The sequence below is a fragment of the Elgaria multicarinata genome, chromosome 3 (assembly GCF_023053635.1).
Source record: "Elgaria multicarinata webbii isolate HBS135686 ecotype San Diego chromosome 3, rElgMul1.1.pri, whole genome shotgun sequence".
NCBI classification, from domain to species: Eukaryota; Metazoa; Chordata; class Lepidosauria; order Squamata; family Anguidae; genus Elgaria; species Elgaria multicarinata.
Genome location: NC_086173.1, coordinates 63243717 through 63259469, shown reverse-complemented (window position 1 = coordinate 63259469; position 15753 = coordinate 63243717). Strand labels below are relative to the sequence as shown.

Below are 15753 nucleotides of genomic sequence, written 5' to 3'. Positions count from 1 at the left end.
TAATAATAATAATAATAATAATAATAATAATAATAATAATAATAATAATAATGCTATAAAGCAGTAGTGTGGCTCTTGCCTTTTATATACCACTTTCATAGTGGAATATCCTGCTTGGTGTAGATGAACCCTGGATCTACACTTAAAATCCAGGTTTATTTTCCCCATTTTGCTGTAAACACAGCTGCAATAAGGATGATATTCTGTCAGGATGATAAGATAGATATGTCTCTGTGTGCGCCTCTCCTTTTGATTCAAATCTGCTGAAGCTACATCCTCTTCCCAACTTACTTTCATGGCTCCTTTCTTCCAAAAAGCGTCACGATGCCTTGATCGTTGCCACACATTAAAAATACCATCTTATTTCTTCTAAAGTGGTAAATTTTTGGCACAAATGTTAGCTACCACAAATGCTCTGGCTTGCAGTTCCCCAAACTGGAAATGATTGAACTGGGCAGGCATTTTTGGAATAAGTCATTCATATAGGCATAGGCCCAACTCACATGAGGTAGGAGAGATGCTAACACAACATTACCCATCTTGCTAAAATGCTAAAAGCCAGGGATTTTAGCAGTCATGGGGATGTACCCAACGTTGGTCCTACTCACAGTAGACCCACTGAAGTGAATGAGACTTGTTAGACTAACATTGGATACAACTCATGGCAACCTGTCGTGACCGTTTGGCATTTCAAATGCAGTGCTTTGTGCTGTCCTAGCTCACCTTTCTACCGCTCCCAGCTGGCTGCCCTATCTTGCTTCTTTGAGCAGGGAATGGCTTGATCCAGTGCTGTTGTCATGGGGGGGTCAGGGCTGGGGCAGGTGATGGGAGGGGGAAGCACAGGAAGCTGAAGACCCAGGGGGAGAAGGGTGGATAACAAAGGGATGGCAGATGTGGGAGGGGCCTCTGTTGTCAGACCCTTTTGCTTCCTTCCTTTGCAGCTGCCTCCACTCTAACCAGACCAGATCTTCCTTCCTCAGGGACCAATCATGACATGTGGAAAAACAAAACAATTCATTTAATGTGTCTGATTTTTGGTTTTGAATTTTTTCAAAGTGAATTGTTATTATTGTGTCAATATTTTTCAAAACACAACCTCCCTCTCCCCTGCCTTCTGCCAGCTCCTTCCTTTCCCCAGCTTTCCCCTCTTCTTTCACTCCTAGTTTTCTGCCACTTGCTTTCTTTGTTTTGTGTGTGTGTGTGTTTTTTTTTTGTAGGCCAGGGCTGCTTGATGCCCCACTATTGAGGGATTTAAAAAATGATTGGCAATGGATGTTTAAGGAACTTGTTGCGATGCCACCACTCACACAGAAAAATGGTTGCTTGTACAATTATTTACTACCTGGATTCTCTCCTAAAAGTGAATAGGATTTTCCAGGCTTCACCAAACGCTTCTGAAAATTAGGCAAAGAACCAGGAGTTGCAGGGAGCACCAGCACTTGATAAACCTGGGATTTGTTGCCTAAATGGAACTCAAGGATCCAAACAGAAATTTGGGGGGCTAAGCTTTAGCCGGTCCCTAAGCCTACTTGCAGCCTAAATAGATCTTACTTACTGTATCTTCACTGTGCAGTTTTATATTCCAGAGATTTAGGAAAGGCTCATCTGTACTACGAGACTGGAGACATGGTGTTTTTAAAGTGAAGATATGAAGCAATTTTTAAAGGGAAGTCATAGCAGCTTCTTTATCCATAATGTATGAGCTCCGCTTTCTTCTAGTTTTGCAGTTTGCATAACAGACAAGCATCCCATCAAATACTTGGTTGGACATCACCATGCTTCAATCAGGCTGCCTATTTTTAAAAAAATTATAATTGATACATTTATGTTTTCCTCATTTGGTTTACTTAAAAACAGCACTGAAACATTTTTTTAAACTTGCAAAACATTCCCTGAGGATTGTGGGAAGAGGATGTCTTGGTGACATTATGGGCACAGCCAACCAGTGCTGTCCACAGCTAACTTTGGCAGCAGACTTTTTCTTTCAGAGTTTGACCCGGAAGAGGAAAATATATATTTCTGTTGAATAAAGTAAGGACATTTACAGCGCAGACCTATGCATGTTTGCTCAGAAGTAAATCCCATTGTGTCCAGTGGGGCTTACTCCCTAGTAAGTGAGTTTAAGATTGCAGATTTGAAACTGATGCTACTGTTCTACAAACATTAGGTCCATCTTCACTGTAAGAGTGGTGAAAGTGATTTGAGAGAGTTATTGCTTCCTCTTGTCTACATGTCTTTCTTTTGTCCACTCTTGTAAGACAGGCTTTGCAATCTTTGGAACAATACACAAGCCTCAAAACCTGTTTACCAGAGGTAAACATTGGACTAACATATGCACCAAGAGTGCTGATTCCTCTTTCAGGCTGCTTTCAGGTGTCTTGGGGGGAGGGGTGGGGGAACACTATTGTCTGTCCCTAGGTCAAATTTAAACTAGTGTGAGATCAGCCACCACCACCACCACCCCTGGTTTCATTATCATGAACTGAAAGGCTGTAGTTTTACAGAGATGCTGAGAATGCATTGTTAGAGGCTCCCTGTCATTTTGGAGAACAACCTTTCTGATTATTTCTTAGTCGGGAGCCAGAGTTGAACAGTTAAAGTTTAACGAAGTTAAAACTAGTTTAAACCTAGAAGAGTAGAAATGCCCGTAGACACTAAACAGAGCTGTTGGGAAATGGCTAGCAATAGTGCTGCCACAAAGCAGATTGAAGTGAGGGTGATTTCAAAATAAAAATGAGACAGGAAAGAATATATTATAGTTGCGAAAAGCAAATCTTTTGGTTTGCTTTGTTGGCTTCTCTGAGGAAGTAACGCTTGTGCTGTACTCTTCGCACTGGTTAGATGTACAGCTAGAAAATTACGTTCCATTTTGGGCACCACTTTCAAGGGAAGATGAGGTAAAACTGAAGACCATTCAGAAACCAAGAAGATTAATAAACAATTGCAAGGTATAAGGAAGTGTGAAGGAGCTACATAGCAGCCTCAAGAAAGAAGATTAAATGGAGTGTTGTTAACAGCCTTCAGATATTTAAATTTAAGATTCCATGAAAATGTCAAATCAGTTGCCACTGCCAGTGAGGATAAGTCTAAAAGGAATGGATTTAAAGTGCAGGGCAATAGATTTAGGCTTAAGTGCCGGGAAACATTTGTAACTACATTGGAACAAATTGCTGAGGGAAACTATGGAATCTCTTTCCTTGGCTTTGTTACAAAGTGGCTAGATAAACATATATATATATAGGAGGAATGATTTAGCACTCTGGTATTGTGCCTCAGACTAGGTGATCTCTTTAAAGAGCCTTTGGCTTTATTTATGCTTTATTTATCATGGCTTCATAATTCCATTCTCCCCCCTCCCCCCCACACCTGCTCACATCCAGGTGTTGGCAGACCTGGAGATTTGGTGGCGACCCCTGTCCAAGTAGCCATGACCCTGTTTCCTTGGCTTCTTCTGTGGGCTTTTGTGGGTGTGACCTCTCTTTACCCTGGCTCTTTTCACTCTCACTCCTCCATCCCCTCTGCCTACCTGTCTTCTGACTGCAGTGCGAGCTAGAGTGGCGCATGATGTTGTGACAGTGCTGGGAAGTGGCTCTCCTAGGCCTGCCTTAGGACCCAAGTAGATTGAGAATTCCCTTGTTGACGGGGCCAGCAAACAAGACAGGGCTTTGTGACTGATTCTGCAACTTGCATCAGGCAAATCTTTCATCTGGGCCTAATTCTCTCTCCATTCTTAAGAGAAGAGATGATCTCATCCTCATAGCAGTACCCAAGCCTATAGGAAACCGTCCTTCTTGTTTATTTGTAGGAACTTGCCAACATATATCCATAAACTAATTCTAGAGAGTTACTTGTGCCTTTTAACATGTAAGCATATTTCCTGCTTTACCTTTTTAAAATGATGATGATGATGATGATGATGATGATGATGTCTGCAGAAATACCTTACTTCACCTGCTCCCTTAGCATGGTGGGTCAGGCCAGGTTCTTTATAGAACTGGGAGATCCTGTAAGCAGGATGGTTTTAGGAAGGTTAGGAATCTGAAACATGTTTTCCCTCAGAGGATGCCAGAGCCTGCAGACCTAGCTGAACGTTCAGCAAAGTGTGGCAATTACTTCCTTTTTAAACAGGACTTCTTTTTCTTACCTATTTGTTTCTTGGGCTCTTGTGTTATATATAGCCTTATACAGCTAATTTGACTTTAAATTATTCTGAATAATAATCTCTCTGTGCATCCCTGACCCCGCTTGCTTCCGTATCTGCATAAATCATAATCTTATAAAGATTCACTTTCACACATGTCCCCTAAAACCATCTAGAGCAGTCTTCTCCGTTACGTACATGGGGAGCTGGGATCTTCATAAGCATTGGTTACATGGAGACATTCTAGTAAATCATGGGCTGAAGTTTCTGATCTTCTGAGCCACAAAGCTGCTTTTCTCTTTACTTTTACTTTCCTTTGTTCAGTCCAAATTACATGGAAGTCAGCACTTTATCTAACATCAGTCTATTTGCTAACTTTTTAGAATCTCTTTTCCAAGAAGAAAAATATAGCTCATCTGCCTACAGTTTAATGATAAGATTTGACCAAAGTCTCATGATGATCTTCTCTACCCCTCACCCTATCATTAAGTCATCTTTGTGTCTGACATGTGTTTTTTTAAAACTTGGGCTGTGACCTCACTGGAGCAGACCCATGTTCCCGGTGTAACATTAACTACACACCAATGCAAAACTGCCCCATGCAATCTCAACTGTAACAGGAGCCAGTTTTAAGTTGGCAACCACAAATAGGTCCAGAGTGCCACCTGGTGTGATTGTTGTGCCAGCACCTGCACAGGACTGGGGATGAATTCAGCATCAGTGCACCACAGCATTCCTAGGACAGTGTATCCTTCCTTCTTTCCTGTTGTGTTGTGACAATTGTCCCCCAGCGTGAAGATCTGTTGTCTCCTAACATCTCTTTTCCTCTCTGCCCAATTTTGTCCTGTGTGTTATTACCATGACTTGCAAAACTACCTGGAAGTCACCACCCCAAAGTGTGCTGTTTCAGATCTTGCTCCAAGAGAATGAACTTCCTCTTCTTAAGGATACCAGGATCAGCACAGCTTAACTCACATAGTGCTGCTGTCTAAATTATCCACCGATCAGGCTCTGTACCATTTTGGGCCACTTCTAGCTGTTCTGCCATGCCCCATCAAAGCTCAGTGACCACCCCTAGAAAGCATCCTGGCCCTATCAGTTAAATAAATAACAAGATCTTTAATCATATCTGCTCACTGAAATGTCCCTCCTAAGATCAGGGTGCCCAGATTGTTTCATTTTTTGCCCCTCTAGATTCCTCTGAACATTTCAATAAAACATAGGCTTGGAAATGCCACTTCTTTGAGAAGAACAGAATCTGCTTTCTGTCTTGTGCCCCCTGAGACAACAGGTATCTTTCATTTGATGCTTGATGATGAAGGGGAACACCCACTCCAACCTAACCAACAAGGCACACTTTCCCTCATGCAACTGCATAGGATCTGTTGAAAGAAGTTGCCCATGCCTGCCTGTTCTCTTGAGTGAGGCAACACATGTTCTCTACAGTCTGAGGCTGGCTAGAAACTGGTACCCGCTAGGAGTGAAAGTTCAAAGGATAATTTATTGGACATGTTCACGTTTTATGACAAATTATATCTCAGTCCAAAGCAGGCAACATTCTGTAAACGTCCACGGGCCTCTATGGATCTGTAGGAGCAGGATTGCTATTGGGGAGTTTATTTATGCCAGACCCCATAGATAAAATGAGAATAGAACATGTTGAAGATTTTCAGTTAAATGTGACAATACTTCCTGCTTTTGTGAGGCCTTCCCCCACCCCTGAAAGTACTCTCTGGCTATATACAGATGGTAGTGTTTCAAAGGCTTGGAGGCAATGTTACAGAGTTGCCATTGCCCTTAGTTTTTGTGCCTCACCATGGTTTCTAGACAAACTTGTTTTGTCATCTTTCATAACACTTCCAAGTTATATCATGAACATTTCAGTCCTATGCATATCTACATAGAAGTAAGTCCTGTTGAGTTTAGTGGAGATTACTCCCAAGTAAGTGAGTATACCATTGCAGCCAGAAAGAAAGAAAGAAAGTTTTTAGTAGCATGACAAGCACTGTTAAAATTGAAGTGTGTGTTTTTGGTGTAACTATTCAATAGCACCCATGATTAGCAACCCCTTTATTCCACTCAATGCCTGAAACACTTTGGACTGTTTTGTAATTAAAGTTTAAAAGCAAATGAGAAAAAAGGGGTATTCATATATATGTTCATCTAGCCCTTTAAAAAGTAATAACATTTACCTTAAGGCAATTCACCTTAAGTGTGAAATTGATTAGACCAGTGTGGTCTAGTTAATTTCACTATATGGGATTTGCATGAGGAATAGTTGTACTGAGTTCATTATTTGCCTTGTATACATAAAGTCCGAGCTTCCAGTCCTTGGGGTGAAAAAATAATAGGCCTTGCAGAGCTACTGCCAGTCAGTGTTGTCAGGATCATTCCCCTGACTCTGTAGAAGCAGCGCCTTATATGCTGACATTGACATCCACAGCTGCAAAGCAGACTTATAGTGGGGGAAAACTGGGAGAAGATAAGAAGATATATTTATAATATTAACATGTCAATATTTATACTAATATATAGTTTATCATAAGAACTATGAATTGGGACAGAGGAACAGAAGCATGGATGGATTTATAGATGGAGACATTGGCTGATTCTTGAGGTGGGGGCAGAACAGGCAATGCTTTGGTGCTCAGGATGGGTCAGCCTTTCTTAGATAACAAGAAAAGATTCTGGGATTATTTTCCTTTCAAACTCTTGTTCTTTTCCTTTCTCACTTTTCTGCCTGCTCTCCCTCTCCCTCCTTATGCCCTTCTCCCTCCCCCCCAATGCTTTCTACCCAGCAACCCCCTTTTGTGTTTTGTTCCTTTGTTGTCCTTTCTGGTTGGCTTGATTTCTGACTTTTCTTCTGAAGGGCAATGTCGCCGGCACCACTTTAAAAACAAAACAAAACCCAACAGCACCCCAAAACTGTAAACCTCAAACTGATCAGATGGTGTAAGGGGCGGGGGGAGGAAAATGATCAAGTGCAACTACCACCATCAAGCCCAACACGCTTCTCTGCCTTGAGATGATTCCAACGCGTGAGGGGATGGTGTCCGTTGGGCTGGTGGGGTGATGGGTGGGGAAATTTACAGTTTAAGAGAGAGAAAAAAATGGTTTCTTTAGGGTGGGGGGAGAAACAAAAGCAATTTAATCTCTTTTCTCTTTTTTTTCCTTCTTGCACCTTTTTTTTTCAATATATTTTTCTTCTCTCCCTTCCGATGCATAAAGTAGAAGTGGAACAGAAAGGTAAACAACAACATTACCACTGACCCCACCCCTAACCCAGCACCTTGTTTTTTTCTCTGTGGCCATATTTAATGTGACCTTCCTTTACCTTTTCTCCTTGATCCTTCTCCTCCTAACTTCCCACCCCTCCTTCCCTTGGTTTTCCTACCTCTTCTCTCTTTGGTCTCACTAATTCCAATTGGCATCCCCCTCTCCCTCCAGAAACAAATCTCCCAATAACTAAACAACACCCAGCAAATAAAGGACATAGAGCAATCATCTAATGAACGGCCCCTTCCAAACCTTTCCATTCTCCTTGCTCACATATGGAGGGGAAGCACCATTAATGTCTGGGCTATGGCTGTCCTTTCTCTGGTTTTGCTTCCTTCAGGGGAAATACACTTTTCCAAACCGTTCTCTGCGTCTTTTATCATTCAACTGATTCTCTCTGCTCCTTTCTTCATGTTTCCATGGCAACCAAGTGGGTACCTTGGCCTACCTCAACCACTACTTCTCTCTTTCTTTCTTTTTGTTTTTAATTCCAATTCCTGATTTTTTTTAAAGATATGCTTAAATTTTTCCTGGGATTCACAGAAACAATTTTGTCACAATGCAGAAGAACAAACAGGAGGATAGGTTTTCGTTTTAAAAAGTTTTTCTTTTGATTCTGATTTGGGCATTTTAAAATTATTCTTCCAGGACTTCCTGCACAATTTTCAGTGCCCTTACATATATACTTTGAACTATCTTTCCCCCTTTTTTTTCATTACAGAACCAATCTTGCTTTAATCAATCTACAAGATCCCAGTGGAAATTTATACCTTGGATCCTAGACATATGCAGAAGTAAATGCCACTGCAATCAATGTGGCTTTCGCCCACCTTCCAAACCCCATTTTAGGATCAAGGTGTAAGGCACCCATTTAGTGCTTTCCTGAAACCAGTCTTTTAGGGTGCAATCTTATGCATGTTTAAATAGAAAAAAAGTCCTATAACCCCCAGCATTCCTCAGTGAGCATGGTTGACTAGGGAATGTTGGGTGTTCTAGGACTTTTTTCGGTCTCAGCATGCGTAGGCTTGCACTCTTGAATAGCACGGAGATGTTCTTTTGAGCCCCTTACCATGTTTAATGCGTTATGGTTTGTGGACTCACTTACGTGAGGAAAATTCAATTGTACATACGAAGTGGCATCAGTTGAATCCTGGCTGACTTTGTTGTCCCCACTCTGAAAAGCAAAGTGAATAAAATGTTTGGATAAAACTGAGCACCAGTTACTCTACTTGTGATCCATCTTTCAGTGGAAATTTTACTCCCAAGTTTTTGCAGTTCTTTAGAGGGAATTCCCAAGCTAAATTTTCAATGGAGCCATTTCTACATCCCTGAATAATGATATTAATTGTCTTGAGGAGACTTTTTCTTGTTTTCTTAGCTGTTTTGTGTGCTTTACTATCAAAATTATGTGGAAATCAGATATACCCATAGAAAATAACCTTTTATAGAAAACATATACATTAATTATTCTGATATACTAACCACTTTGATGTGGACTTTTTAAATTTTCTTGCTTACTGTTTCTATTTCTTTCTTTCCTTTTAAAATTCCTGATCAATCCTGGGTGATTTTATTTCTTTTCTTTTTTTTAATTCTTTTCTTTTTCTGCTTGTTTTTTCTTCTTTTTTTCCTTTTTTAAAGAAAGCTGCAGTCATGATTATTGGCTCTGTCTGTTATTGGGGGAAGATGGGGGTGGTGCATGAAAGAAGGGGGTCAGTCAACGTATTTTTAATTTCAACATCTTGGCTAGATCTGGAGGTTACAAACCTAATGTAAGTACCAGGAGTCACAACTGCAATGAGCCTGTCTTAACAAGGGACAAGTTGTCAGGTTAGCACTAGAAATCCAGCAAATTAATTAATTTCAAAGTAGTAAAACTCAAAAGCCAGGCTTGATTCCACCCAACCCATGTCTCTCCTCTTCTCTCTCTCTCTCTCTCTCTCTCTCTCTCTCTCTCTCTTTCTCTCTGTTTAGTTTGTTCTAAAAGCACGGTTGATTTTTTTTTCTCCTGCATTGGTTTGGAATTTTTTTCCCAAGATTGGGGATGGAGGCATATACTTATACTTTTCTTTTCCACAGGTTTCCATGGTTTTGGATGTGGTTTTTTACTGATTGTTTCCTTCTCTGTTTCTGACATCTTCTCCCCTGACCCCAGAGCACAGTTGCCCCCATCTTGACTTAGAAGGCTGAGTCGACACTGCCCTATCCATGAGGGATCGGAACCAGTTAACGCTTTGTGCTGTCCCCCCCTCGCCAGCGCTTCATTCTTTAATGGTGTGTTTCTCCTCCCCCCGCCAGGAGTCATCCATCCCACCCCTCCAACCCAGATGGGAAGCTGGGCTGAGCCGAACCTGTGAGACTCCATGAAGCTGCTTGATGGCAACGTTGCCAGGCAGGTGTTCAGAGCAGGCAGGCAGGGCTAGAAATTTGAAATTTCTTGGATTTTGCCCACATCCTTCCCCTCCCCCAGCTAAAAAGTTATACCTAAAGCTACTAGGCCTCAATTTTTCATACATAGGCAAGAGGGGATGACATATCATTAAAAAAGCACTGAGATGCATCTGTGCAGTGCAAACCATGGGTACACGTAAATGACAGTGCAGCAGATCTGGTTAGCTAAATGTGTGCAGATGGAAACTAGGAGTAACACATACACGTGCAAGAATGCAAAGTGACACATACAAAAGCCTACAAAAATACAGCCACGCTTGATGTCCAGGAAAAGACAGTAGTACACACCCATATACATATGAAAGATTAAACATATGCACTTGATAGCACAGACACAGGCACATATAAACACACACTCAGAAGCATACAAATATAACCTACACCTGAGATGGGCAAACTGGTGCCCTCCATATGTTTTGGACTAGAGCTCCCATCAGCTTCAGCCAGCATGATCAGTGGTTATTGGAGTTGTAGTGCAAAACTTCTGGAAGCACCAAGCTGTCTACCTTTGATCTATACACATACAGATTCCTATGACACAAGCCTCTTCCTTGAATGCTTCAGCATTTTTAAATGTAGTTCACGTGCTCCTATAAGCACCAGAGGTACAGAAATGTATCTCCAGCTCCTCCAAGAGTATGTCCTGGGTGCACACTGCCTAAATATCCTTTGACACCTTTGTGTGCAACTTCTGGATACATGCAAGACTTATGCGAATTTGGGCACACATTGCTGTTTCCAGTCTGGAGATTTCTCTCTCTTGCCAAGTTACTGTTATCCTTTGCCTGTCCTGACTATGCTTTGAAGGAGTCAAGGGCCCTGTTCAGACAACACTCTAAGCCATGATGGTTAAGACTTTTGAGCTAAACATTATGGCTTAGCATGGCATGTAAACCATTTCTAACCATGGTGGCTAGATAACCACGGTTTAAACACACTCACTAACCATTTGCTGCAAAAGGGTTAACGGCTTAATCATGGCTTAGTGTGTTGTCTGAACAGGCCCGATATCAGAGAGTGGCTCCAGACAGCCTACCTGCCCCTCATGCTTCTCACTCCCAACCAAAATGATAGACCACTTTACTTTGAGAGAAACGAGACAGAATGATGTGCATTACCTGGCACAATATTTTAGGGGCATTGAACCTCTTCCAGTCCAAGGATTGAATTCAGTTTCATTGAAGCTTTCAGGGGCGGCATTCCCGTGATGGGTGGGGGTGAAAATATCAAAATACCAGCATATTGTAGCTTGAACGGCCTGTCATTAAGCTGTAGGAGAGGCAGTTTATCTTTTTAGACTAGGGGGGAAACACTGCACAAAACCTAGGAAACCACCAAAATTGCAGTTGGAAAGGGGTGGGACCAGGAGAAGGGGCATGGCCTTCTGAGGAAACCCAGACAGCCAGATTGGGGGCCCAGATGGGCTAGATTTGGCTCCCGGACCTGAGGTTCAACAGCCCTGATCTAGGGTTACTACAGCAATGGCTGCCTTCCCTGTATTTGCCACGCAAGTGAATCTCTATAGATAGAGAAGCCATGGGAACAGATTTGAAGAAGTACCCTAGAAGGCTTTAGCTGGCGAAAGAATAAGGAGATAAACCATGATTGTTGGAGCTCACAGGTTCAGGCTGCCCGCCCTGGCTTGATGATGACAACTTTTTCAGTTCTAAGCGGTTTCCCTGAAGCATGACCATCAATTTCCAGGGAGACTTGGATGGGTTTGGGCACAACATAAGATGGAGCCCTGGCCATGTGGCTGCTTTGTTCCTTTGGGGGACAGGGAGGGGAGCTTTACTGACTTGGGGAATCAGACACGGCCTCGTCCCAATAATAAGGAAAGGAACAAACTTCCTTTCTGAAGGGCGTAAAAAAGTCCATTCTGGATTTACATGGATATATCTATCAGAGGGATTATGGTGAGAGAGGGATGAAGTTAGCAAGCCATCCACTTTGACTTCCTTGATCATGGAATACTCTCTCTTTCCTCATCGTTCATGCCTGGTCTTGATCTGGAGGTTCCTTCACAGCCTTGGGCAGGTTGTTCAGCTCTTACTATTTCTCACAATTACATTTTATTTATTTATTTTATTTTATTACATTTATATACCGCCCCACAGCCGAAGCTCTCTGGGCGGTTTACAACAATTAAAAATAGTAAACATTAAAAGTATACAAAAATTTAAAAAACATAAAAACAGTATAAAAACAACAGTATCCATTTAAAAACAATTTTAGTCTTAGACCTTGCTCCAACACAAAGCCTAAGCATTTTGTTTATTTATTTATTTATTCAATTTCTATCCCGCCTATATACAAAATACCCTAGGCCCTGAATTATTTATTTATTTATTTATTTATTACATTTATATATTGCCCCATAGCCAAAGCTCTCTGGGCGGTTTACAAAAGTTAAAAACTTTTTAAAGCTTAATTAAAAATTAAGCCGTTCTCAGCTTGTTGTGGGATGCAGGCTTTTGAAAGGTATAGAAACTAGTTGGGGAAATACCGGTCTCACTAACATCAAAGTGTTACATGCGTCCAGCCACTGTGAAGTAATACTGGCACAATCTTAAGAGCTACATCTTGAGACCTGGTTCAATAAAAAGAAAACCTCTGAAATGGCCATCAGTTACACTGAGTGAGTCTTGAGTGGGTTTGATCTTGACTTAGGGAGAACTCTCTATGACAAAGTTTGAAAACCATGGATGAGTCGGAGATAAATAGCTAACACAAGGGACATCATGCAGCACTACAAAATCCAACTGCTCCACATTAAGCTGTTCTTGTCTGGTGACTCATACTAGAAAACACTACAGGGATCTTTAACAGACCTTGTCATTAACATCTAGGCTAGGCAGTTCCCCCTTTCCCCTGACACTGTCATTCAGCAGTGAACCAATCCATCACTCTGCATCCCTCAGCACCACAAACCATAGCAGATAGCCATGCTGTTTTATGCAAGGAGACTAGATAGATGATCTCTGCACACCTGGTAGACTAGGATTGATGTGAAATAATCTCTCTCTCTCTCTTCCTAATTAAAACAAGACAGGCAATTTACTATTGGCCCTCCCTAGCCTGCCTATCCATGCATTCATTACAGAAACTTAAGGTGGGGAGGGGGAGCCTCTCGCGAAATGTCTCATAGTGTACATGGGGTTAAAGAAGTGTGTGCTCTTCACATGTTAGGGTTTGTTCAGGTATACCATGGATGGGTCTGCAACATGCACCACCATTGCAATTGTAACATGTAATGTGCCCCTCAAAGGCCCTCTGCCTCTCAGAACTAGATTTCCTGAGTTCTGCCTCCATCTCTCGGAGGAGAAAGAACATTCACTAGTTGGAAGGTGTCCGGCAGCCACCACTCCCGGGTTCTAAACCCATCGTATAATCTGTCATGGTGAGTCCCCTCTTCTCCCTTCCATATGCCAGTTCTCTCCCATCTTCACAACTGAACTTAGGAGGCAGAACTTGCCAGCAATTACTATGGCAGAAGGTTTATTAATCAGAGTTATTTATTATTACTGAGAAGGATGCAGCATGACATCTCCATGGAGACCTAACCACTGTGAATAAGAGTGAACTCATCAGGTTGTTGACTCAGCCCCGCTTTCTCCTCCTGGGGTTACCCAAGGACTGTGACCATCTGAAACAGCGGGAGCAATCTAGCATACACAGAAGCCCACATAAATTCCACTGATTTCAATGGGACCTACGCTTGCTTAACTGTGAATAAGTTGTGCCCCAAATCCTAAGGCCCATGTTTGCCTTTTCCTCTCCCTCCTCTTATGCAAAAATACTTGCACTTGCACTGGTATGGCAGCCTATGGTTCTGCCAGGATCAGGGGTGGGGTGGGGTTATTAGTAAATACTTTATGGGGGCCTGCCTTTGGCAAAAACGCTGTTCACCTCCTCCATGACTGGTGCCAGCCTCCACCTGGGATTTGCCATTATTTTTTAGAGTCCTTAGTACACCCCACCTGCTTCCAAGTGTGTTGATACTACTGACTCTAGCCAAGGGAGCGGAGTCTAAGTTATGCCCATCCCCGATAAGTTTCACTGCAAGCTGCGTCCAAAGTGATGTGGCATATCATAGCAATTGCGCGTATTTAATAAAGGCAGAGCAGAGAATTCACTTCTGCACTCACAAAATCTACTCCCAGACATTCTGGGGCCAACACAAGGTCCAATTAAAAGCCTTGGTGATGCTACAGTGAGAAATATATTAATGGCCACGTGAAGAATCAGAGGAAGCCAGCCCCCAGCAGAAACTGGGTGGTTGGGCTCCAACTTTTCCCCCAGCCCTTGTCCTATGACATCAAACCAATTTACTGGCTTCTATAACACTCATTTTAATTTTTAAAGACACTGTGCGGCCTTTAAGGCCTCCAGTCTGGATTTGGTTTGACTCCTCCTGTGTCTTCTCTATGGCTTCTCAGTGACACTGCGCTGTAATAGACAGGTGAATTCTCTGCTGTGATGCTGCTCTCCTCACCCCCCTCCACCCCCTCCTTCCACCACTAAATGCTTTTTTTTCTCCCAGCCTTGCTCCAGCTAACCAGAGGGAGACACTTTGCAGAATGCCTAGCCTGATTTGTCTTCCTTTCAAACTTTTTCCTCCTGGCTTTTCCCAAGATTCCAGGCTGCCAACTGGGGTGTGGGTGGAAGGGATGGGTTACCTTTCCCATCTGCCCAGGTCTCCCTCCCTCCCACTGTCACTTCACTCCTTCACCCCCTTGCCATGTGCACTAGTCTCATGTCCTTTGCTGATCTGAATCAAACCTGGCTGATAAGTTGCTCCAGTGGCACCCAGGAAATGGGAAGCAGAAGCTTTTGGTAACTTCATCCTTCTGCCATGATACTGTTAGCTCTTCTTTCCAGAAGGGAGCCAGTTCCTCAGCTAATCTACAGCTCTCTGTCTCCAGGGAATGAAAGTAGTCTGTTTCAGCAGGAAGAGGAAACGCCCTATCTTTTATATTTAGTCGGCTTTAAGCGACCAAACACTGGGTCTTCTTAAGGCTTGCTTTTCTTTCCCCATTGCCCGTTCAACAATGTTTTGACATCAGTAGAGAACATTTAGCAATGGCAACCCCTCATCCTTTTCCCAGGAGAAGGCACTTCCTCAGAGCTGTTCTGAAGCCAGTGATAGGATATAGAAGAATGCTACCTGGTGGTGGAAGGTGAGGTCAAGGAGTTTGGACGAGTGGAAACTGGGAACCAGGACCCTCAAGTTCTGCTTCCAGCTGCATCATTGCTTTCGACTGCATTGAGTTAACATGCAGCTCTCTGTCAGGGTTTCCGCCACTCTCGCTCAACTCCCAAGAAAGAGCAGTGGCCACTAACATCTGCCCCCCTCCCATTCCACAAAAGTAGGAAGGATGGGAGCCCCCTATTTCTAGAAATGAATTAGAAACCCCTGAGAAAAATTGGAACAAAAGGAGTCAAATGTAGAAATAGGGCCCGCTTTCCCTCTGCTTCATTGCTATTGGTATTTATGCCAAGACAAACTGAGGTTTTAGTGCTGCATGGTGGCTGGCATAAATTAGCCTTGGCCCATGGAGTTGAAAAAAACAGGACATCTCTTGGTGAATGGGAAAGCTCTTGGATCATCTTACCAGCTTTAATGGCGCTCCTTGCAGCTCCAGAGGAGCTCCATAGAACAAGCAATCCCAGCTGCTTCAAGACCCAATGGAACAGAAACTCTGTAGGAGTTTAATGGAGAGAAAAAACAAAAACATGTTCCTTCTCTAGAGAGACCCATAGAATACCAGCTCCTATCAGCCCCACACACCAAACAAGTATACACATCTCAATGGATCCCTTAGGACAAACAGACTGACTCACTACTCCAGACTGAGATCTTCATTTTTTAAAATCTGATTTGG

At 42.6% G+C, this 15753-nt stretch overlaps 1 protein-coding gene across 1 annotated transcript in view; it reads left to right on the top strand.

Annotated features, from left to right (window-relative positions):
* Positions 1-15753, top strand: part of ADGRL1 (adhesion G protein-coupled receptor L1) — a 140685-nt gene that overhangs the window by 90212 nt on the left and 34720 nt on the right.